The following is a 24,841-nucleotide window of genomic DNA, read 5'->3' as shown; positions in this document are numbered from 1 at the left end:
AGGGGCACAAGGATGTCTCAACATTTGAAAATCAATCAATGTGATATACTACATTAATAAAAGGAAGGATTAAAAATTACATGATCATCTCAATAGTCACAGAAAAAGCATTTCACAAAATTCAACATCCATTCATCATTTAAAAAAAAAAAACCTTATCAAAGTGGGTATAGAGGGAACACATCTTAACATAATAAAGGCCATTTATGACAAACCCACAGCCAGCATCATACTCAATGGGTAAAAGCTGACAGCTTTTACTTTTACTTAGGTTTATCCAAGAACAAGATAAGGATTTCTACTCTTGCTGCCTATATTTAACATAATATTGGAAGTCCTAGCCACAGTAGTTATACAAGAAACAGAAATGAAAGTCATCCAAATGGAAGGGAAGAAGTAAAACTATCATTGTTTGCAGGTGACATGGTACTCTATATAGAAAACCCTAAAGTCTCCACACAAAAATTATTAGAATAAGTGAATTCATCAAGAAAGCAGGGTACAAGATTAGAAAAATCCATTACATTTCTCTACACTAATAATGAACTGTCAGTAGGGGATTAAAAAAAAAATCCTGTTTAAAATCACATCAACAGAAATAAAATACCTAGGAATAAACTTAACCAAGGAGGTGAAAGACCTGTACTCTGAAAACTATAAAACATTGTTGAAGGAAACTGAAGATGATACAAAGAAATGGAAAGATACCCCATACTCTTGGATTAGAAGAATTAATATTGTTAAAATGACCATACTACCCAAGACAATCTAGAGGTTCAATGCAATCCCTACCAAAATATGCATGACATTTTTCACAGAACTAGAAAATAATCCTAAAATTCATGTGGAACAACAAAAGACCCCAAACTGACAAAGCAGTCTTAAGTAAGAAAAAAAAAAAAAAAACGGGAGATACCACCCACCCAGACCTCAGACTATACTACAAGGCTACAGTAATCAAAATAGCATAGTACTGGCACAAATACATAGACCAATGGAATGGAATAGAGAGCCCAGATATAACCCCACACAGACATGGTCAATTAATCTACAACAGTGGAGGCAAGAATATACAATGAATAAAAGACAGTCTTTTCAACAAGTAGCACTGGGGAAACTGGACAGTTAAATGTAAAGCAATGAGATTAGAACCTGGTGGCTCAGACAGTAAAACATCTGTCTACAATGTGGGAGACCTTCCATCCCTGGGTTGGAAGATCTGCTGGAGAAGGAAATGGCAATCCACTCTAGTACTATTGCCTGGAAAATCCCATGGACAGAGGAGCCTGATAGGCTATAGTCCATGGGGTCACAAAGAGTCAGACACGACTGAGCGACTTCACTTTCTTTCACTTTCATACCATATACAAAAATAAAGATGGTAACGATAACCCTGTATTCGAGACAGCAAAAGAGACACAGATGTATAGAACAGTCTTTTGGACTCTGTGGGAGAGGGTGAGGGTGGGATAATTTGGGAGAATGGCATTGAAACATGTATAATATCATATATGAAACGAATCACCAGTCCAGGCTTGATGCATAATACTGGATGCTTGGAGCTGGTGCACTGGGACGACCCAGAGGGATGATATGGGAAGGGAGGAGGGAGGGGGGTTCAGGATGGGGAACACGTGTATACCTGTGGCAGATTCATGTTGATGTATGACAAAACCAATACAATACTGTAAAGTAATTAACCTCCAATTAAAATAAATAAATTTATATTTAAAAATAAATAAATAAACTCAAAATTGATTAAAGACCTCACTGTGAGACCTGAAACCATTAAACTCCTTCCTGTGAGAGAACATAGGCAGAATACTCATTGACATAAATCATAGCAGTACTTTTGACTGTCTTAAGGCAAAAGAAATAAAAGCAAAAATAAACAAGTGGAGCCTAATTAAACTTAAGAATGTTTGCGCAGCAAAGGAAACTGTCAGCAAAACAAAGACAACGTACAGAATGGGAAAAAGTGATATGGCCAACAAGGAATTAATATCCAAAATATGTAAATAGTCATTACTACTCAATATCAAAAGAACAAAAACCCAGTCAAAAAATGGACAGAATAGACATTTTTTTGAATAAGACGTACAGATGGCTACTGCTGCTGCTGCTGATAAGTCACTTCAGTCGTGTCTGACTCTGTGTGACCCCACAGACAGCAGCCCGCCAGGCTCTCCCATCCCTGGGATTCTCCAGGCAAGAACACTGGAGTGTGTTGCCATTTCCTTTTCCAATGCATGAAAGTGAGAAGTGAAAGCGAAGTCGCTCAGTCGTGTCTGACTCTTAGTGACCCATGGACCGCAGCCTACCAGGCTCCTCAGCCAATGGGGTTTTCCAGGCAAGAGTACTGGAGTCGGTTGCCATTGCCTTCTCCGACAGATGGCTACAGATCCATGAAAAGATGCTCAGCATTGCTAATTGTTGAGAAAAGTAAATCAAAACAACAAGATAGCACCTCACACCTATGAGAATGTCTATTATCAGAAAGTCTACAGATTACAAACAAGGAGAGGATGTGAAAAAAGAGAATCTTTGTATGCTGTTGGTAGAAATGTAAATCGGTACAGCCACAGTGGAAAAGTGTATGGAAGGTCTTCAAAACACTATAAATAAAACTGCCATATGGCCCAACAATTCCACTCCTGGGTATATATCCAAAGAAAACAAAAACATTCATTTGAAAAGATACATGCACCCCAATGTTCATAGCAGTGTTATTTACAATAGACAAGATATAGAAGCAGCCCAAAGGTCCATCAACAGATGAATGGATAAGAAAGATATGAGAGACAGAGATATATACACACACATACATAAACACACACGTACTGGAACATTACTCAGTCATTAAAAAATGGAGTTCTGCCATTTTCAGCAAAGTGGGTCAGCCTAGAGAATATTATGCTTAGTGAAATAAGTCAGACAAAGAAAGACAAATACTATATGATATCACTTACATGTGGAATCTAAAGAATAATACAAATTAATGTATATGCAAAACAAACAGGTTCACAGGAAACAAACCAGTGGTTACACTGTAAATCAACTATCAGTTCAGTTCAGTTCAGTCGCTCAGTCGTGTCCGACTCCTTGCGACCCCATGAATTGCAGCACGCCTGGCCTCCCTGTCCATCACCAATCAAATACTTCAGCTTAAAAAATAAAATGAAATGTGTGTTATTGTATACAAATGGAATCATATAGCTTTTTGTGCCTTCCTTTGGCCAGGGAAATTCCAGGGGAGGGATTCTGCTGTGAGCAACCAACACTCCTCTCTGGGGGAAGACAGCCTCAGTCTTGAAGAGGAGAGCTGAGTGACACACAACATTCTCTACATGGTTAAATGTAAAAGACGAAATTATAAAACAAATGGAAGGAAATATCAAATAGTCCAAAAATGAGATTGAAAAAGACTTTCTTTTTGTGATATTTCCCAAATCAGATAAAAAGATGTAGAGCATCTATGACAGTAGGTTTTATCAAGGTAGGGCGTGTAGGTGGAAAGGGACAGCAGTAAGAAAAGCCACCAGCATCACCGTGGTCCAGGACAGACCTCTCTTGCCTCAAATGCTGAGCATCTGGAGGACAATGTTTCCTTCCAGCGCTACTTTTCTCAAATCCCTGACAAATAGCTTGCACATCAGCCTTGGTTTACAGCATTACTTCACATTTGTGTGTGGTGGGGAGGGGCTGATTTTGAGTCACCTGGAGGGTCCTGCCTATTTCAAACTCAACATGCTTGTAAGAAAACATAGTCTCCAGGGGATATTCTCCCACTGGCTCCTACCTCCCCCAGAAACTTGCCCTCCCCTGAGACCTCACCCCACTTTTGCGTGCCCGTTACAGAAAGTCAAGGCCATAGAAGCTGCTGAACATCCAGCATGTGGGCTTTTTCTGGACATCCCGTGTTCCCACTTGCTGCTTTATTCTGAACCCTTTGGAAGGCTGATCAATGGTTAGAGACTATGACACTTTAGGAAGGAAAAAGAAATCTTCTGAGTTAATATTATGATAATAGCAGCCATAGTGACTGTACCAGACACTGTGAGAAGCCCTCTCATATATTATCTCACCAAACCTTCTTCTTTTTTTTTTTTTTTTACCAGTTTCATTCGCTTTTTTTTTTTCTCATATAAAATTTCATGGTAGCTACCGCTGGAGCCTGGGTCCTTTCATGGAGACTGGTGTGGGTCCTTACAAGATGGTCAGTGAATTCCTGATACGGAGACTTGGGGAACACCATCTCTTTCCAGAGATCAGTTGGAAATGGTATCAAAAGTGGCCTTGGCAGAGTTGCCCAGGGTGGCAGTACAGCCCCTGGCAAAGGTGTAACAGTCATCAATGCCAGCCATCATCAGGAGCTACTTGGGCACAGGGGCCAAGACGATGCCAGTGCCCCTGAGGGCAGGGATGACGTACACCAGCACTGAGCCACAGCAGCCAGTCACTTTGCAAGAGACAGTGTTGGCCTTGCTGATCTTGTTTCCCCAGTAGCCTCATCACATGGGACAATGGAGAGTTTGGCCAGGATGATGGCCCCTATGACCAGGAGGGCAGTGGCTACCTTCTTAGAGCACTTGACACCCAAACTGACATGTCTGTTGTGATCCCCAGTGGCAGCAAATGCCTTGAACCTGGTCCACTAGCCAGCACAGACCTGCTTTTGCACGGGCAAAGTCTTCAAAACCTCGTCCTTGAGGGATGTCCCCAGGAAAAAGACAATGATCTCAGATTCCTTGATGGGCAAAGAGAAGAGGTAGACCTCCTCCAGGAACTTGATCTTCATGTCCTTGACCAGAGGGCCCAGCTTGGTATCGGGGAGCCACTCCCTGTCCTCAGCCTTACCTCCAAGAGCTCCATGGCGTTTACCCCAGCCCTGACCCTGGCCGCAGCCCTGGCCCTGGACACCACTGCCAAAGTCTCCATGGATGCTACCCCAGCCTCCTATTCCAGGCCCCCCGGGGCATCCAGGCCCTCCCACAGCACCAGAGTTAGCCTTCATTTGGTGTTTTTACGAAGAAGCCTCACCAAACTTATACTTAAGTCTGTATACTTAAGTCAAACAAATACTTAAGTCTGTATTTTACATATGGAGGAAATGAGGCTTAGAGTGATCAATTGCCCAAGATTACACAACTGAAAGCACTTTCCTAAGACACCTGGATGTGGATGAGGATCTCCCTGATTCCAAAGGCCTCATTGTTTCTGTCCCCTCAGTTCCTCTCAGGTTCCATTGAGCAAGATGGGCTATGGAGACCAGGGGCAGGAGATTTAGTGTGCAGCTTTTATTACATCACTGATTCTCAGTCTTGGCTTCACATTAGGTTCATCCAGGGAGTGTCTTAAAATCCCACTGGTTCCAGTGAGAACCACTTATCTGATGCACCCCCAAAATATCCTAGAATGCAGAGTTGGTGTCATCTTAAAAGCTGGTGTTACCTTCTCCTCATGCTTTAAAGAGATTTCATCATGGATGATCTGATGACTATTTTGAGCATTTTATTTACAACTTGATATTCATATTGACCTAACAGAAATGGTAACTAAACATAAACAGGACACAGCAGCAGTAAGCTTAGGAATCTTAGGTGCTGCCATGCCTTCTCATGCAGTGGGAAGTCATCACTCTGAACAGAGTTAGAAAACCTAAGTTCAAGTTTCAGTCCTGCCACTTACCACCTATGTGACTTGATCTTGAAATTCCTCCTTAATCTGAAGGAAGCCAACTAGATTTTTGAGCAGCAGAATGTCATGCTGGAATGGGGATGGGGAGAACCTCTTTCTAAAATACCAGAGGTTGGAGACAAAGATGTTGTTCAAGCGGTATGAGGGTGCTGATAATTCTGCCTTTACCACCCATCTTTATGAAATTAAAGTTATGGGAAGCAATCTGACGCTGATTTTGGCTCAAGAGTTAGAAGAGTCTGTTTTTGTAACAATTCCTTAAATGGAACCACATACATTGTTAGTCTTAGTTCTTTCAAAATGAAGGTGCAAGACCCAAACCTACCAGGGCAGTGACATAGCAAGAACCTGTGTAACCTCAAACATCCTAAGGATCCTATCCATCAGGGAACCGAAAGCCAGGACTCCTTTGCCAAGGACTGCTGATCTGCTTCTGCCCTGTGCAGTCTCCTCATCTCTGACAGTAAATAAAGACTTTAACTCAGAGTGTGCATGTGAGGTCACCCCAACTCTACTGCCCCCTGCTCCTAGATTGACAGAGAAGTACTAGATGTGAGATGTGAACTGGGAGAAAGCTGGTGCGGTGGGAAGAAATAATCACCTCTCACATGCATGGAGGCAGTTTAAGAGCCAAGAACCTCACTGCTACCCGATTGCTATGTTCTGGTTCCCCCTGTCAGAAAAAAGAATAGTACTGTGTCCTGCCTACTCTCCATTTTAAGCATACAGCCCCCTTTCCAAACTTTCCTTCACAAGCATCAGGCAGGCACGTGATTTCTGCCAGATTTGGCTCCTCAACATTCTGGAGAGACGCCAGTGTGCTTGTGTCCTTTAAGGTGGCTTAGCAATGAGCCCACAGGAGGCAGGGCGAGCAGCTGGGGATTTCACAGGCGACTCTTGCTTGTCCCTGTTGTCTTTGTTTCCACCCTCTGTTTCAGCTCATTTTAGTCTTCCGTAAAGTGTTGATCTCAATTTTTATGTTACAAAGCTTATGTCTGTGCCCATCCCATTGTAAACCACCTTAAATCCTTTCTGAAAGCATGAAAGGCATATGTCAGAAACAGTTTTGTCATTTTGGACCTCCACGTCTGTGGCGGGAGGCTGGCAAGCACCAGTCAGGTGTGTGCTTGAGTGAGGGTCTGAGCTGTGGACCCTCATCTGGAGGCTGACTGACGTGGAGGCACCCAACAAACCTGGTCAGCATCTGAGAGACTCCTACCATGCTAAAGGGGCACAGAGGGTGAGCTGGTACCCAGAACACCATGTCACTCAGCCTCATCTTCAGGGGAGCGTGGCCAGGACACTTGTTTACTACAATGAGTTGTACAGAATAGAAATATTAGGGGTTTTATTATAGTGGATCCTAGCAGCACTTTTGTGAAACAGCATAAGGTGGAGAGAATAGGGGATCATGGTTAGAGAGACCAGAGTCTGAACCTCGGACAGGACAGAGACACAAAATCCATCACCAAGAGAAGAAGGTGTGTGCTTTCCTTGCCATGCCAACATGTAACCACACCTCCCAAGGTCCCTGCACCCCCACCTGCCAAACAGAGCCTGGCAGGCCCAGCTCAGAGAGGGGCTTAAAAGAGCCAAGCAGCCTTCTTAACTGTAGCTATAGTTGTCAGATCTTACTTTAAATGTCATATAACCATTTTTTACACAGATATAAATTTCTAATTAGGCTTTTTCCTTTACACATTTCTTTGGCATATGTGCTAAGCACATGCTTGGGGAAAAAAAACTAGTTTAATTCTGATTTTCTCCCTTTAAAACGATCAGCATTTCACACTCTAATGCATAATTCATTAAGTAAACCAAAGTTTTTTGGGGTTTTTTTTTTTTTTTTTTGAGCTCATGGGAGGGAGGGCAAGTGTGAAGATACACTTCTTGTGGGTCATATCAAGAATTCCATGGTTAGACCTGTTTTGATCCAGGTGACTTTCATGGCACAGATATTCAGCTGAAGTATCCGAATATCCCTGCATAGCATTGGGAAATGGTTGCAAAGAAGAAAGATGCTACAACATGCTGCTTCAAGGCACTTTGTTTTTTCTTTACCTCCTACAGTAGGAAAGTAGGACTTTGTTTAAGCACACACCTTTCTCTCCTGTCAGTCAGACGGTGATCACAGCCCAAGTGGTGAGTGTCAGCTGTAGTTATTTACCCCATCATCTCTATTTGACTCGTATGCATCACTGGTACTGAGCATCTTTAACTGCTATCTTAAATTCTTCAAAAAGATTATTGTGGCTCAGCCTCCAAAAGTTGTGTTGTGTGCAGAAGGCATAGAACCAGAGCAGCAGAGCAGAAATTTGTTATTTGTGAAACAAATGCTCATCATTTAAGAATGGTCTCCATTCCATATACCAGAGCAACGATCAAGTTCTAAATGGGACTAAAGGAAAGAAGACCCTTACAAAACAGTTGAAACTGGGTTGTGTTTTGTTGCTGAAATATTTGCAAAAGAATTGGCAATTATGTACCACATGATGTAAGTGAAGGGATGCACGATTGAAGTGTCTGGATAAGTCTAAAGGCACTCCCTCAGTAGCATAGAATAAAAATTGTAAATGTAAGAAAGCATTGTGTTATAGTGTAATTGGCAGTATGTTTTCTTTCTTACTGGGACATAAAACAATAGTATGTTGTCTCTTATGTTTGATGAAATGTGCTTAAAACAGAAGAGCTTGAATTTCCTTAGGTAAATATTCTATCTATTGCCTGGATAGATAGCACAGTTAGCACAGGGTAATTTATAAAATTCACTCCCAGAATCTGGCCACAAACTGATGCAACCTCAGATGGTTTGAGTGTGGACGACAAAGATTTCATGGAATCCTAGAATGAGGAATCTGTAAAGGAGTCTTAGGGATTCTATGGTCTTACAGATGGAGCTGCTGGAGCCCAGAATTCAGAAGCCTCTCTTCAGTCACTGGACACATATCTAATGAGTAGATCATGAGAATGTGAGGCATGGATGCCCTTTTCCCAGTGCTCCCAGTGGACATTTTGGCTTCGAGGGGAGTGGACAGGAGAGGGGAGAAATGGGAAGTGATGGAGTTTAAGGTTGGGCAGCTGTTCATTTGTCCCTTATCTGACTATTTGTTTTCTGTGGATGCCTTCTCTACAGTTCCCCTCCTTACCTTTCCCTTATCCCTCCACTGTGCCCCTCACCCCCCAAAACCCTGTCATTTTTTCTTTCCTTTTGTCCACTATTCTCCTCCCTTCTCACCCATCTTCTAGCCTTGAAGTGGCAGATTAGTTGAAGTGGGGGAGGGCACAGGACATGTGTGAAGAAAGCAGCACAGACAGGAGGCCTTGAAGAAACACTTTAAAAATTTAACTGAAGTACTTCCCTGGTGATCCAGTGATTAAGAATTTACCTGAAAACACAAGAGACATGAGTTCAATCCTTGGTCTGGGAAGATTTCATGTCCTGCAGAGCAACTTCACTTTCTGCCATAAGGGTGGTGTCATCTGAGGTTATTGATATTTTTCCTGGCAGTCTTAATTGCAGCTTGTGCTTCTTCCAGCCCAGCGTTTCTCATGATGTACTCTGCATATGTATAGAGTTCCTCAAAAGACACTATGGAAGATGGTTCTCATTCAGTATCCAAGATATATTATTGATATTAAGTGAGAAAAGCAAGGTGTATCCATTACACACCCATCAGTGTAAAGCATGAAGAAGGAAACTGTGGTTAAGTGTTTGCCTGTAGATGTTTCAGTCATCTCTTGAAGTACCACTCACTTTGAGGTGTGTTGAAGCTGGGAGATAGGCTTTTCACTGTACTGATTACTTGCATTTTGACGTTGGGATCGTGCCAATGTACTTCATTATCTAAACAGTCTGTCCATCAACATAATTACATTTTAAAACAAAAATGTAAAATGATAAACCACTTTGGAAAACAGTTTGGCAGTTTTTAACAAAATTAAATATATACTTACTGTATGTCTCGGCAGTTCTTCTCCTAGGTATTTACCCAAGAGAAATGTGAATATATGTGCATGCATACGCACCCTGTAAATCAAATGATGGGAGAGCAGAGACAGGCTTCCATATAAAGATGTGTTGGTTATGTACCTGCAGCCTCCTCCACTGTGACATTGCCCCACGGAGCCCCTTCTTCCCAGCTCTCTCATACCACTTCCCTAGAAAGAAATGTGGCATGAGTTTGGCACATTCACCGTGGTTTCTACCCACACCACATGCATGGCCTTCTGTGGACTGGCATCCCTCTGCACAGCCCCACTGAAGACTAATGGCAGAATTTGGACTTTATCAATTGAAAGGCATCCATTTGGTAAGAGCACAGGAGAAAATAAAGACCATAAATCCAAAGGGCAAAATCATGGAGTCAAGTGTAGAGTCTTTTCCTAATGGAGGAGGATCCCTGCATCCCTCCCTACCACCACCCTGTAATCCTCCACTGGCTCACAGTGCTTTCAGAAAGGACTATTTACAAGCTGACCCCCTTGTCATGGGCTGGCTCAGGAGTTACTGCTTCTCTCTTGCAGTCTGTTTCAGGACCTGAGCTGCCCATTCGGCACCACATCCACAAACCACGGAATAATAACCGCACCTTTCTGAGGTTGTGCTTTACAAATGCAAATTAAGTTCACTGCTGGCAGACAGCTCAAATTCCATTTGTTCTTGGCTCACTTTAGCTTAAAAAGGTACAGAGACCAAGAAACCTAGCCAGAGCCGGAGGGCATCACTTGCAGAAAATGCAGCATCTGAAGGAGCCAGGCAGAGCAGGATGGAGCATTGCTGTAGCTCACCTGGCTATTTTTATTTCAAATTTGCTAACTGCCTGGACCATTTTCTTTGTGGCCTCTGAAACTACACTACATTTTTTCCATTGTTATCCTGTGGACGACATAGTCTCCTCCTCCAGTAGAACAGGTCACTGATTCCTCTGCACCCCCTTTGGGCAGTACCTTTAAAAATTTGGTGAGATTAGAATCACCTGGAGGTTTTTTAAAACACATACACACACACACACATTGCCTAGCCTGTTCCCTGAGTTCCTGATTCAGTAGGTTTGGAAGGGGGATCCAAGAGTCTCTATTTCTAGCAAGTTCCCAGGTGATGCTGATGGCTGCTGGTGATCCACACTGAGTAGCTCTTCTCACAGTACATATACCTCTATTATGGTATCTGTTATATTCTGCTTTCATTGTTACTTTTATAGGAAGGACTTAGATCAGTACTGTCTCATAGAAATGTGACCTATGTATATAATTTTAAATTTGATAGTAGCTAGTAATACATTAATAAACATGAGACAATTAATTTTAACAATGCATTTTATTAATAATCAAATATGTCCAAAATATTATCACTTCAACATGTAATCAATACCAAAATAAATGTTAACCAGATATTCTATATTTTCTGTACTAAGTCTTCAAAATTAGGTATGTATTTTACACCCAGAGCACATTTCAGTCTGAACGAATCACACGTGGAGTGCTCCATGGCCACATGTGATCAGTGGCTACCACACTGGGTGGGACAGACTGAGGTCCTGCTCACTGTGTACCAGAGAGTGCTGTAAACCCTTTAACTCATTTAATATATATTTAACCTTGTATATTAACTCTAGCCCCTCACAGTAACCATAGGGGATAAACAGTGTTATTAATCTCATTTTACAGGTAAGGAAACTTAAGGCCCAGAGAGCTTTAGGTAACTTTCCCAGGACTCCTGAGCCAGAAATTGGGGGCAAGGGGGCTGGAGCTTGGCATCTGGCTTCAGGGTCAGCCACATTTCCACAAGGCCCTCGTGTTCAACCACAACTCCCTGGAGGGTAGGGAGAAATCACTGTCTTTGTGGGTCCCCAAGCAAAGAGCACAGTTAGCTCAGATAGAACACCCAGTAAACGTGTGCTGAATGGCTTAATGAGAAGGAGAGGAAGGTTTTATCAGACATTCAATCAACAGGATCAGGTAACCCCAGACCACCACTGTGTGTGAGTGGGTGAAAGGGGATATTTTAAAATTAAATTTGAAATTGTCTGTTGTCAAGTTGCTTCCAGGCTAATAGATGTGAGAAAATACACAAAGACAAGAATAAAGGTCTCGCATACTATTATTTATAGTGGCATTCACAGTTAGGGTGGCTGGAACCAGGAAGGGTTACACTGAGAGAGGCTACCCAGAGTTGGTGGATCTAAAGCAATGTTAGGTGAAATGGAAAGAATCTGGTGGAGTAAGACACAGGAAAGGAGTGATAAGAAGGAAGAATCCTCATCAGCACTGAGCGGATGCGGTTTACTGCAGACCTCAGTCCCTGGAAGCAGATTATGAGCTACAGATCTGCATACAACACTTCCAGGAGAGATGGAAAGAAGCTGAGCTGTGAGGCCTCAGAAAGACCCTATGGAGACCTCATGGGCTGGGGTGGTCCTCCCAAATTGAGGTAGGGGACCAGTCCTTCTAACCCCACATGAACCAGTCACTGGATGCAGGTTTCCCAGAAAGGAGGTGTCACCTTGACCTGAGAGCAGGTCCTGAAGAGAAACTTGGCTGTATTATCTTCTGCTGCCAACACTTCCAGCAGTGATAGCATGAAGACCTCCTTGCTGCGGGGCAGAAGGAGGAATCTGTAGTGCACCACAGTATTCACTACACTGATTCAGTGAAAAATCTAAAGAACCAACAAGAGAGCACGTAGGTGAATGGAAATCACAGGATAGAATCCCAGCATAGCCAGTTTGTGTGGGAAATTCATGCAAAGCTGTGCAATTAGTGAGTGAATTTACACCTAGTTCTCTCTTGTTCCTGATTCCCTGGTAACTCAGATGGTAAAGCGTCTATCTGCAATGCAGGAGACGCGAGTTCGATCCCTGAGTCGGGAAGATCCCCCTGGAGAAGAAAATGGCAACCCACTCCAGTATTCTTGCCTGGAAAATACCACGGACAGAGGAGCTAGTAAGCTACAACCCATGGGGTTGCAAAGAGTCGGACACGACTGAATAACTTCACTTTCTTTCTGGTTCCAGTGTCTGTGTTCTCTCTATACCTCTCTAGGAAAGAGGAGAGAGATGAAAAATAGACCTTAAACACCCTTTATTACGAAGTGTGCTGTTCCTTGATCTGTAGTATTTAAACACTGTGTTCTAGATTCTACAAGAAATCTGGACCACATTTGGAGGCTGCATTTACCTGTGTGCCTTGGGTACCTGACATGTTAACTGCAGTGTCTGGAGTGAGGGGAGAACAGCTAAGGACATTTCAGTGACAAGAAAACATCTCAGGACTTCCTTGGTGGTCCATTGGTTAAGAATCCACTTAGTCAGTTCAATCCCTGACTAGGACTTGAACCCGAGTTCCTAGTCAGGGAGCTAAGATCCTACATGCCACAGAGCAACTAAGCCCACAAGCTGCAACTACTGAGCCCAGGCACGACTAGAGAGTTCATACACTGTAATGAAAGATCCTGCATGATGCAATGAAGATCTTGGGTTCTGCAACTACGACCTGATGCAGCCAAATAAATAAATGATTTTTAAAAACAAAGAAAAGAAACTGTCTCTCATTCTCCCCTGCCTAGGAGAAAGGGGCAACTACCTTTCTACTACTAAGCAGGGTGTCTACAAAAGATGGCAGCCCCAAGGTGGGTGTTTATGGTGGTCCCCACGCCACCCCTAGACTTGACCTGGGGATCAGAGCCTGTCAGAGATGTGCCTCAGTTTTGATCCTGATCCTATATTCTTGGGTTCAGGTCGGAAGCAGAGTTTGAACTGTGCCTGGAGTAGAGTCGGACCAGAGTGGAACAGCCTTTGAGAGTCTGATTCTGCATGCTGTTGCTGCTAAGTCACTTCAGTCATGTCCAACTCTGTGAGACCCCATAGACAGCAGCCCACCAGGCTCCCCCATCCCTGGGATTCTCCAGGCAAGAATACTGGAGTGAGTTGCCATTTCATTCTCCAATGCATGAAAGTGAAAAGTGAAAGTGAAGTCGCTCAGTTGTGTCTGACCCTCAGAGACCCCATGGACTGCAGCCTTCCAGGCTCCTCCATCCATGGGATTTTCCAGGCAAGAGTCCTGGAGTGGGGTCCCATTGCCTTCTCCACTGACTCTGCATAGTCACCCACTTATCTTCTCCAAGGCCTACTGAAGTTAGGAGTCCTTTGCCAGGTGGTGTGCTTGCTGGGAGTAATCAAATGTTATCACTAAAGGGCTTTTGCAGCTGGCAATGTCCACTGAAAATGGAAAAGAAGGAAGGTAGAGAAAAACAGAAATATGCATGCATATCATGGGTCCCCCTTGAGTTTTGTGATTTTTGAGTAAATCCTTTAACCTCTGTGAACCTCAGTTTTCAGGAATGATACCCATCTCACAAAAGCTTTTATGAATATGTATCAGTTTTCAGGAGTGAAGTATAAATATAAGAAGGCTTAATAAATATGTGTCTTACATTATAGTGGACATACATAATACATGTATGTCCATACATACATATACATAATAGTGGACATTAGCACACTATAAAGTGTTTCCCACCCATAAATAAACTGACCTTTTCAGAATTTTCTCTGCCAAGATGCATTGTATTAGCCATGGTAGGGAATGAGGTAATGGCAGCCATCTCCGTGGCTGAGATCAGGATGCCAGTTTATCCAAGAAACGAAAGCCACACTTAGCCCTCAGTAGATGTTTGTTGAACGTGTGAATGAAGAAAATGGGTGGATGGTGGAATGGTAGTCAGAGGCTGTGGATTTTCCTCCAGGAAGCCTTCCTGGGTTCCTCCAGCTTTGGTAGGTTCCCTGCAAGCCACAGCACATAAAATGTGTTCCATCCAAAATAGTCCTGCCTTGCAACCCACCTTCTGTTGTTCCCTCTTTGTTCTGTATTCTCATCAGAACACTTGGCTTGATGTAAACAAGATGTTTTTATTATTTTTTCCTCCAAAAAAACTACCTCCAAGTCCACATTGAATTATTTAGTTACCTATACCCACAGACCTTTACTCCAAAAGAGAATAATAAGGAGGTGAAGGGTGAGTACCCTTATCATTATATGGAACATGGGTTGAGACGTGTTCTTTCTTATCTCAGAGAGTTTTGTGAAGATTGAGTAAGATGACATAAAAATTTCTTAGTAGAGTTACTGCCTGGCACATAGTAGGTGCTCAATAAATGGAGATGTTGGAGAGAAGGAGGGACGAGATAGGAGGGAAGCTTTCATCACCAGGCACACGCAGCCTGGAGAGCTGACTTTCAGAATTCAGTTGTGAAAACTAAGTCATGCCCAAAGCCTAATTATACCTTGGAGTGTAGGTATCCTGCCTTGACATGGGAAATTAGACAGTTTCACAAGGATGCACAGCTGTGTTGCCTGAGCCTTTTTGTTCCAGGCAAACTGGAATAAGCGGTGAACCTTTTGCAACCAGAGAGTAGTGCCAACTAGCCTGCAGCCCCCCAACAGGAGCTGGGCCAGAATACCAAGCTGCCTCGAGCCCAGGAGCCATGCAGCCAATGCCACAGAGAGCAGACACCAGTCTTGACGTCAGTCAGTCCCCTATCACCCCGGCTGCCTACCCCTCCCCCCAGGCACCTTCCCACTGCCCCTGCTACATCCCTGCCAGCCTCACCCCTCATCCTCTTCCCTTCTCTCCTTGGCAAACTCTTTCGAGTGGAGGAGCAGGTGCTGAAAGATGACACCAGACTGTTAGCAAGCCCTAGAGGATGTCGGGTCAAAAGCCCTAATGTCCTTTTTAGGTAAGTGACTCTCAGATGTGATCAGGCCAGCACTCTTTTTCTTCTCCTCCTGGCTTTGGAGAGTTCTGAGCTGGGGCTGGGGTTCCCAGGTGCCACTAATGGTAAAGAACCCTCCTGAGTTGTTGAACACACAGGAGACATGGGTTCAATCCCTGGGTCAGAAAGATCCCCTGGAGGAGAAAATGGCAACCGACTCCAGTATTCTTGCCTGGAGAATCCCACAGACAGAGGAAGCCTGGTGAGCTACAGTCCATAGGGTCGCAAAGAGTCAGGAACAACTGCAGTGACTTAGCACAGACACATGAGCTGAGGGTAGACAGATGCCTCTGTGCTCAAGCAGGTACCTCAGCCTCTTCAGGCAGGTCCTGGAACTCACCAGGGCTCCCCTGGGGTCGAGAGATCCTGTTATAGTTGCTGAGGTGCTCACTGGACCAGACCCCAGGCTGTGGGGCTACAGATTCCAGGGGAGTCATTTTACTGGGTTTCTAGGAGCCACAGGTTCAGAGTACCATGGCTTCTAAGACACGTTGAGCCCCCATGGGCTGCCTTGCCAGCACCATCAAATACAAACCCTCCTTCCTTCCTGCTTTCATCCAACCCTCCCAAGAGGATACACCTTGAGTCAGCAAGCCAAAGCTGGCACTTGTCTGTAAATCCCAAGTCCTGGCAAACACTCTCATATCACCAGTTCAGTTCAATCGTTCAGTTGTGTCCCACTCTTTGTGACCCATGTACTGCAGCATGCCAGGCTTCGCTGTCCATCACCAACTCCCAGAGCTTGCTCAAACTCATGTCCATCAAGTCAGTGATGCCATCCAACCATCTCATCCTCTGATGTCCCCTTCTCTCAATCTTGCCCAGCATCAGCATCTTTCCCAGTGAGTCAGTTCTTCACATCAGGTGGCCAAAGGATTAGAATTTCAGCTTCAGCATCAGTCCTTCCAATGAATATTCAGGACTTATTTCTTTAAGGATCGACTGGTTTGATCTCCTTGCAGTCCAAGGAAGTCTCAAGAGTCTTCTCCAAAACCACAGTTCAAAAGCATCAGTTATTCAGTGCTCAGCTTCCTTTTTTTTTTTTAACATATTGTGGTGGTTTTTGCCATACATTGACATGAATCAGCCACAGGTGTACATGTGTACCCCATCCTGAACTCCCCTCCCACCTCCATCCCTTTCCCACCCCTTTGGGTTGTCCCAGTGCACCAGCTTTGAGTGCCCTGTTCCATGCATCAAACTTGGACTGGTGATCTGTTTCACATATGGTAATATACATGGTTCAATGCTATTCTCTCAAATCATCCCACCCTCACCTTCTCCCACAGAGTCCAAAAGTCTGTTCTTTATATCTGTGTCCCTTTTGCTGTCTTGCATATAGGGTCATCATTCTCAGCTTTCTTTATAGTCCAACTCTCACATCCATACATGACTACTGGAAAAATCATAGCTTTGACTAGACAGACCTTTGTCGACAAAGTAATGTCTCTGCTTTTTAATATTGCTGTCTAGGTTGGTCATAGCTTTTCTTCCAAGGAGCAAGTACTCTTTAATTTCATGGCTATTGTCACCATCTGCAGTGATTTTGAAGCCGAGGAAAATAGTCTGTCACTGTTTTCATTGTTTCTCCAGCTATTTGCCATGAAGTGATGGTATCAGATGCCATGATCTTAGTTTTCTGAATGTTGAGTTTTGAGCCAGCTTTTTCACTCTCCTCTTTCACTTCATCAAGGGCTTTTTCATTTCTCTTCACTTTCTGCCATAAGGATGGTGTCATCTGCATATCTGAGGTTATTGATATTTCTCCTGGCAGTCTTGACTCCAGCTTGTGCTTCATCCAGCCAAGCATTTTGCATGATGTTCTCTGCATATAAGTTAAATAAGCAGGGTGACAGTATACAGCCTTGACGTACTCCCATCCCAATTTGGAACTGGTCTGTTGTTCCATGTCCTGTTCTAAGTGTTGCTTCTTAACCTGCATACAGATTTCTCAGAGGCAGGTAAGGTGGTCTGGTATTCCCGTCTCTTGAAGAATTTTCCACAGTTTGTTGTGATCTACACAGTCAAAGGCTTTGGCATAATCAGTAAAGCAGAAGTAGATGTTTTTCTGGAACTCTCTTCCTTTTTCTGTGATCTAAAGGATGTTGGCAATTTAATCTCTGCTTCCTCAGCCTTTTCTAAATCGAGCTTGAACATCTGGAAGTTCACAGTTCACCTACTGTTGAAGCCTGGCTTGGAAAAATTTGAGCATTATTTTGCTAGCATGTGAGATATGGGTCAGCAGTGGCCTGCTGCAGAGATAGGGGCTCTGGGTGCAGCCACCTGGGTCACACAGCCTGTGGCATAAGCCCTCTTGGAGGAGGTCACCATTAACCCCATCATAGAGCCGCCAAGCAGGTGACCCACAAACTGCAGAACAATTATACCAAAGAAATTCTCACAGTGTTAAGAAAGTTCTAGGACCTACAACAGATTTCCCCACCTGGGGATCTGACAAAGGGACTGAGAATCCCCGGAGAATTTGACTTTGGAGGCCAGTGGGATTTAACTACAGAACTTCCACAGGACTGGGGAAACAGACTCTTGGAGGGCACAAAAACCCTTGTGTGCACCAGGAGTCAGGAGAAAGGAGCAGTGACCCCACAGGAGACTGACCCAGACTTGCCTGTGAGTGTCCAGGAGTCTCCGGTGGTGGGTCAGCGGTGGCCTCCTGCAGGGTCGGGGGCACTAAGTGCGGCAGTGCGTGCATGGGACCTTTTGAAGGACATCACCATTATCTTCATTACCTCCACCAGAGTTTGGTCTCAGGTCAAACAACAGGGAGGGAACATAGCCCTAAATTGGATTAAAGATTTACTGAGCATGGCCCCACCCATCAGAACAAGACCCAGTTTTCCTCACAGTCAGTCTCTCCTATCAGGAAGCTTCCATAAGCCTCTTATCCTTATCTGTCAGAGAGCTGACAGAATGAAAACCACAGTCACAGAAAACTAATCAAGCTGATCACATGGACCACAGCCTTGTCTAACTCAGTGAAACTATGAGACACCCAAGGCGGACGGATCATCGGGGAGAGTTCTGACAAAACGTGGTCCTGAAGAAGGGAATTGTAAACCATTTCAGTATTCTTGCCTTGAGAACCCCGTGAACAGTATGGAAAGCCAAAAAAGACATCACCAGTTAGAACTCTGGAAAGGCACGAAGGCTGATTTGCTTAGGGGATGAGGACCAGAGCTGGCAGCAGTGGGAGGGGGTCTTGGGAGGATCTGCAGGAAGCTGGTTCCATGCATCTCAGCTTTCTTCTGGCTCCTGCTTGTGTGATGTGTGTCCATTTGAACCTATTAATGTTAATCGTTAAGATAAGCAAAGTGAAAACTAGATATGTGTGCCTGTACGTACACACACACACACACACACACACACAACCGTAATGCCACATCTCAGGACTCGTACTGTTTTCTTCTGTTGACATTGTCTTCAAAATAAATATCTATAATTTGTGGCAAGCATTCTGCTGCAAATACCTTAAATGATTGGAATCCTCTAAGTCATCTTTTACCCTCTCATCTTTTACAGAAAACATTGTTGTGCCCCTAGTACAAGTCAGTGAACTAAGTTCTAGGGTTCAAGATGCTGAAGAAGCTCATGGCCCTAGGGGACTGACCCAAATGTGAAAGTGAAAGTGAAAGTGAAGTCGTGTCCGACTCTTTGCAACCCGTGGACTGTAGCCCACCAAGCTCCTCCGTCCATGGGATTCTCCAGGCAAGAGTACTGGAGTGGGTTGCCATTTCCTTCTCCAGGGGATCTTCCCGACCCAGGGATCGAACCCAGGTCTCCCACATTGCAGGCAGACACTTTAACCTCTGCACCACCAGGGAAGCCCTTAAATACAAGAATACAGTCTCTCAGAAAACCTCCTATAGAGACACAGAACTTCAGATCCAAATACTAACATCAAAGATTTCAAGGGAGGAAAGGAAGCCAGGTTGAAAGAAGAAGGGGAAGGAGGCGGGAGAGGGAATGCGAAAGGGGTGGCCTTACAGACGTCTCCTGCCACCTACAGATACCTAGGCATTATGGGACTTTTCCCTGGGCCTCCAGAGAAGGGAGAACTGGAACTCGGCCCTACCAGAAATCAGACCAGACCAGAACCAGAATTCGAGTTCTCTGCCAAGAGGAGGTGATCAGTCTCCTATCCTCAGCTCAGGCTGAGGGCCCTTAGACCAGATTCCTGCGTCCAGGACCAGGTGACTAGAAAAACAGAGAAGGATAAGAAGGGTTAAGGAGAGGAAAGAGAGAGAGAAGGGGAGAGAGCACAATAAAGTCTCTTGTTCCTTACCGGTCGGGACACTCTGGCCAGTTGTCCGCGTCAGGAGGAGACCAGGGACAAAAGGGTCCCAGTTGCAATCGCTGGGTCTGGTCCATTGGCAGGCAAGCTGGCCCCTGAGTACCCCGAGTGGTCAGGATGTCAGTCTCAGCGAAGGAGAATCCCACCAGACTTGCCATTTGTTGCAGGAAGAGGGACCCCTTCCAGGGCCTGAAACTGGGCTCTTGTCTAACACTCAGAAATGAATTGCCCGAGGAGACACATGTGCTGACAAAGCAAGAGACTTTATTGGGAAAGGGCAGCCGGGTGGAGAGCAGCGGGATTAGGGAGCCCAGGAGAACTGACCCAAATGTAGCAGAAGATAAAACTACAGTTTTCACCTGTTGCATCCAGGCCTCAGTGGGGCCTCTGTGCCTCTGTGTCGTGTTCTCATCCCTGAAAGCACACTAAGTTAGCATGATCTTCCTTACATATAAGAAGGAAAACAAAGCTGAATTCATCTGCCAGAGGTCCCACCATTAGGACTTTCCAGAGCCAGGATGGACCTAAATCCCACTGACCGCAGGTCCATCCCTGACCTCCCATGACACCCTTGGCTGAAGGTTTCTGTGGAGAAAAGGGCCATGTATGAATTGGAGCAGATTGCCTTATGAGCACTGGGCAGGGAGCCACCAATTCCAACTGGACAAATTGAGGAACCATGATCTTGTCAAGACAAGGTGACAGATTGGGTTTTTGGAGAGGCATCCAAGCAGGAAAGCGATATGGGCAGAAACTTTGATTGGTTGTATAACCGTATCCAATATCTCATAGTTTTCATGTTTAGACAGCAGGGCAACTTAGCCCGGTGGTAATGAGACATAAGCTTTGGTTTCCATGCAGCCTGCTTCCTTGGTCAAGAGTGTTTATATTACACCTGTAGCATGTATATAAACTGATCCCTCAGTTGAACAGGTTAAAAAAACTATGTGTTCAGGCTGTTAGTCTCCCTGACCATTTCCCCTCCAAACTCCACACTCTGTATGAGAACACTTTAAATGGTGAGAAGCAGAGGGGATAGATAGATATGACAATAGTCACTCCCCTCTGTAAGTGGGCTCCAAAATGCATCTGTGGACACATGATCTAACACCAAGGCTCTGGGAAAGTTGCCTGCAAACCTCCCTTCAGCTAACTTTCCTTCCAGGACACACTCTCACATTGTCCCTGCTGTCTTACTTCTGTGGAACTTTTTTTTAAATCTCAGGCTAGATTTTTGTTTTGGGTTTTTGTTGGTTTTTTTTTTTTTTTTCATAACTTTTATTTATTTATTTTTGGCTGCACTGGCTCTTCGTCGCTGTGTGCAGGCTTTTCTCTAGTTGCGGTGAGCCAGGGCTACTCTTTGCTGCAGTATTCAGGCTTCTCATTGCAATATGTTGCTGAGCACGGGCTCTAGAGCACAGACTTAGTAGTCATGGTGTACAGACCTAGCTGCTCTGCGGCATATAGAATCTTCCTGGACCAGGGATCGAACCCATGTCCCCTGCATTGGCTGATGGATTCTTGTCCACTGCACCATCCGGGAAGTCCCAGGGTAGTTTTGAACTTAACAGAAAAATTGCAGAATAAAGCAGAGAGATTCTATATAGCCTGCAGCCGGTTCCCACTGTAATCAGTGTCTTACAATACTGGTGTACATCTATCACAATTAATGCATCAGTATTGATACATTATTGTTAACTGAAGTCCAAACCTTTACTCACATCTCCTTCATTTTCCCCCAGTGTCCTTCTTCTGTTCCAGGAACCCAGCCAGGATTCCACATTACATTTAGTTGTCGTGTCTCCTTACACACCATTCGGCTGTGAGTTTCTCAGACTTTCCTTATTTTTGATGACCTTGGTGAGGAGTACTGGTCAGATATTTTGTGGCATGACCCTCATTTGGGATTTTCAGATCTTTTGCTTATCATTAGACCTGGGATATAGGGGAAAGGAGAGCTACAAAGGTAAAGTGCTGTCTTCATATCCAGGGTGCATATTATCAGCATGACCTTGATCGCCTGGCTGAGGTAGTGTCTGTCAGGTTCTCTACTGTAAAGCATGGAACATTTTTATGAGTCTTTTGCTTTTAGTTTAGGAGAGTACAAAGCAGTCTGGACTGATGCATTTGTGTTCTTTCCCATGATGTCAGGGAGATGTTTCCTGAATATTAACGATCCTGTTATTTTATTAGAAACTGAGCTGACCTTTTCATTCCTCTAATTTTGACCCCTGTTGTTTGGAGAAAGTCTTTGAGAAAACATCTTTGATGTGTAGGTTTGTTCCCCTGTCACAGATGACTCTCTTCCCTTCCAGAATGACAGCTCCTTAAAGCAAATGGTCATGTGTGTCTTCAATATGTAGGCACCATATAGACATACATATATATACTCTTTGAACTCATGTCTTCAATGTGTGGTCACCTTATGCTAGCCTCCACTTCATTCCATCTGTGCCCTGGTCCACAAAGTACCTGGATGCCAGGAACTTCATGCCCCTGTTAGTACACGTTTGTTCCTTCCCTTCTTTGATGTCAAGTTGAAGTGTTAGTCACTCAGCCATGTCTGACTGCGACCCCATGGACTGTAGCCTGTCAGGCTCCTCAGTCCATGAATTCTCTAGGCAAGAATACTGGAGTGGGTAGCCATTCCCTCCTCTGGGGGTGGGAATTGTAACTATAGATTAGAGAAATCCTGATGCTGAAGAAGGCGCCCAGAAGTGAGCTAGTTCCCTTTCCTTGCATCTGGGCAGGAGACAAAAGTAGGGGACCCAAGACAAGATCAGCCTGTTAAGCCCCAGCACTTAAAACCCCTGATGTTTAAATCCAGGGTTTTTTTTTAATGAAGAACTTTAATTTCACTTCTACCAAGATAGTATTCAAGTTACTATGACTGCCTAACAAACTGCCTCAAAACTTCAACATTAATCATTCATTTTGCTCATAAATCTAGTCTCTACTTGTCTCTACTCCACCTGGACTCAGCTGGGGTGGCCCACATAGGGCTGAGGATGGCTCACTGCCCTGGCTGGCAGTTGGTGTTGACTTCAAGCTGGGACTGAAGGCCAGGGCCTCAGCCCCTTTCCAGATGGGCCACTTCATGGACTGCCCAAGCTTCCTCACAGCATGGTGGCTGACTTCTGAGAGGAATACCAAGAATAAGGACTCGGAGGAAGCAGTACCATCTCTTATGACCTGGCCTCGGAAGTCATGTAGCATCACGTCAGCCATAGTCACAAACCCACCCAGATTCCAGGGGATGGAACAGACTTCACCTTTCAGTAGGAGTGCTGCAGTCACATTTAGGAAGAGTAGGTTGGTTGGGGTGTGTTACAGTGGTTATTTTTGGAAAATAAAAGCTGGTAGTGATTGATTAGAAGAGTTTTCTTTTTTCTCAGTTTTACTTCAATATAATTGACATATAACATTGTGTTACATCATAATGATTTGATCTGTGAATATATTGTGGAATGATTACTGCAATAAGTTTAGTTAACATCAATCACCCCACATAGTTACAAGTTTTTTATATGATGAGAACTTTTAAGATTCAGTCTCTTGAAAGAGAAAGTGAGTGAAAGTGCATAATTTTTTTTTGCATGATGAGAATATTTATGAAATGCACACATGTAACATTTATGAAAATGCACACATATAAAGTGACTTATAATCCCCCTCAACAGAAAACTGGATTAAAGATTTACTGAACATGGCCCCGCCCATCAGAACAAGACCAGTTTTCCCATCAGTCAGACTCTCCCATCAGGAAGCTTCCATAAGCCTCATCCTTATCCATCAGAGGGCAGACAGAATGAAAACTACAATCACAGAAAACTAACCGAACTGATCACATGGACCACAGCCTTGTCTAACTCAGTGAAACTATGAGCCATGCCATGTAGGGCCACCCAAGACGGACGGGTGATGGCAGAGAGTTCTGACAAAACATGGTTCACTGGAGAAGGGAATGGCAATCCACCTCAGTATTCTTGCCTTGAGAACCCTATGAACAGTATGAAAAGGCAAAAAGGTATGACACTGAAAGATGAACTTTCTAGGTCAGTAGGTGCCCAATAGGCTACTGGAGAAGAGTGGAGAAATAACTCCAGAAAGAATGGAGAGACAGAGCCAAAGCAATAACAACCCCCAGTGTGGATGTGACAGGTGGTGTAAGTAAAGTCCAAAGCTGTAAAGAACAATATTGCATAGGAACCTGAAATGTTAGCTCCGTGAATCAAGGCAAATTGGAAGTGGTCAAACAGGAGACAGAAAGAGTGAACATTGACATTTTAGGAAGCAGTGAACTAGAATGGACTGGAATAGGTAAATTTAACTCAGATGACCATTACATCTACTACCTGGGCAAGAATCCCTTAGAAGAAGTGGAGTAGCCATCACAGTCAACAAGAGAGTCCAAAATGCTGTACTTGGATGAAATCTCAAAAATGACAGAATGATCTCTGTTCATTTCCAAGGCAAACCATTCAATATCACAGTAATCCAAATCTATGCCCCGACCAGTAATGCTGAGGAGGCTGAAGCTGAATGGTTCGTGAAGACCTACATGACCTTCTAGAACTAACACCCAAAAAAGATGTCCTCTTCCTTATAGGGGACTGGAATGCAAAAGTAGGAAGTCAAGAGCTACCTGGAGTAACAGGCAAATTTGGCCTCGGAGAACAAAATGAAGCAGGTCAAAGTGAACAGAGTTTTGCCAAGAGAATGCACTGGTCATAGCAAACACCCTCTTCCAACAACACAAGAGAACACTCTATACATGGACATCACCAGATGGTCAAATACTGAAATCAGATTGATTATATTCTTGGCAGCCAAAGATGGGGAGAAGCTCTATACAGACAGCAAAAACAAGTCCAGAAGCTGACTGTGGCTCAGATCATGAACTCCTTATTGCAAAATTCAGACTTAAATTGAAGAAAGTAGGGAAAACCACTACACCATTCAGGTATGACCTAAATCAAATCTCTTATGATTTTACAGTGGAAGTGACAGATAGATTCAAGGGATTAGATCTGATAGAGAGAGTGCCTGAAGAACTAGGACAGAG

General features: G+C 44.1%; 1 protein-coding gene and 1 pseudogene across 2 annotated transcripts in view; one reads left to right on the top strand and one right to left on the bottom strand.

Annotated features, from left to right (window-relative positions):
- The window catches only part of LOC102176734, a 134,058-nt pseudogene extending 129,044 nt beyond the window's left edge, over window positions 1-5,014 (bottom strand).
- TMEM108 (transmembrane protein 108) overlaps window positions 1-24,841 on the top strand; it is a 422,004-nt gene that overhangs the window by 370,477 nt on the left and 26,686 nt on the right. The window lies entirely within an intron of this gene.

The sequence above is a fragment of the Capra hircus genome, chromosome 1 (assembly GCF_001704415.2).
Source record: "Capra hircus breed San Clemente chromosome 1, ASM170441v1, whole genome shotgun sequence".
In the NCBI taxonomy this organism is placed as follows: Eukaryota; Metazoa; Chordata; class Mammalia; order Artiodactyla; family Bovidae; genus Capra; species Capra hircus.
Note: the sequence above shows the minus strand (reverse complement) of the source record. Positions and strands in the feature narration are given on the sequence as shown.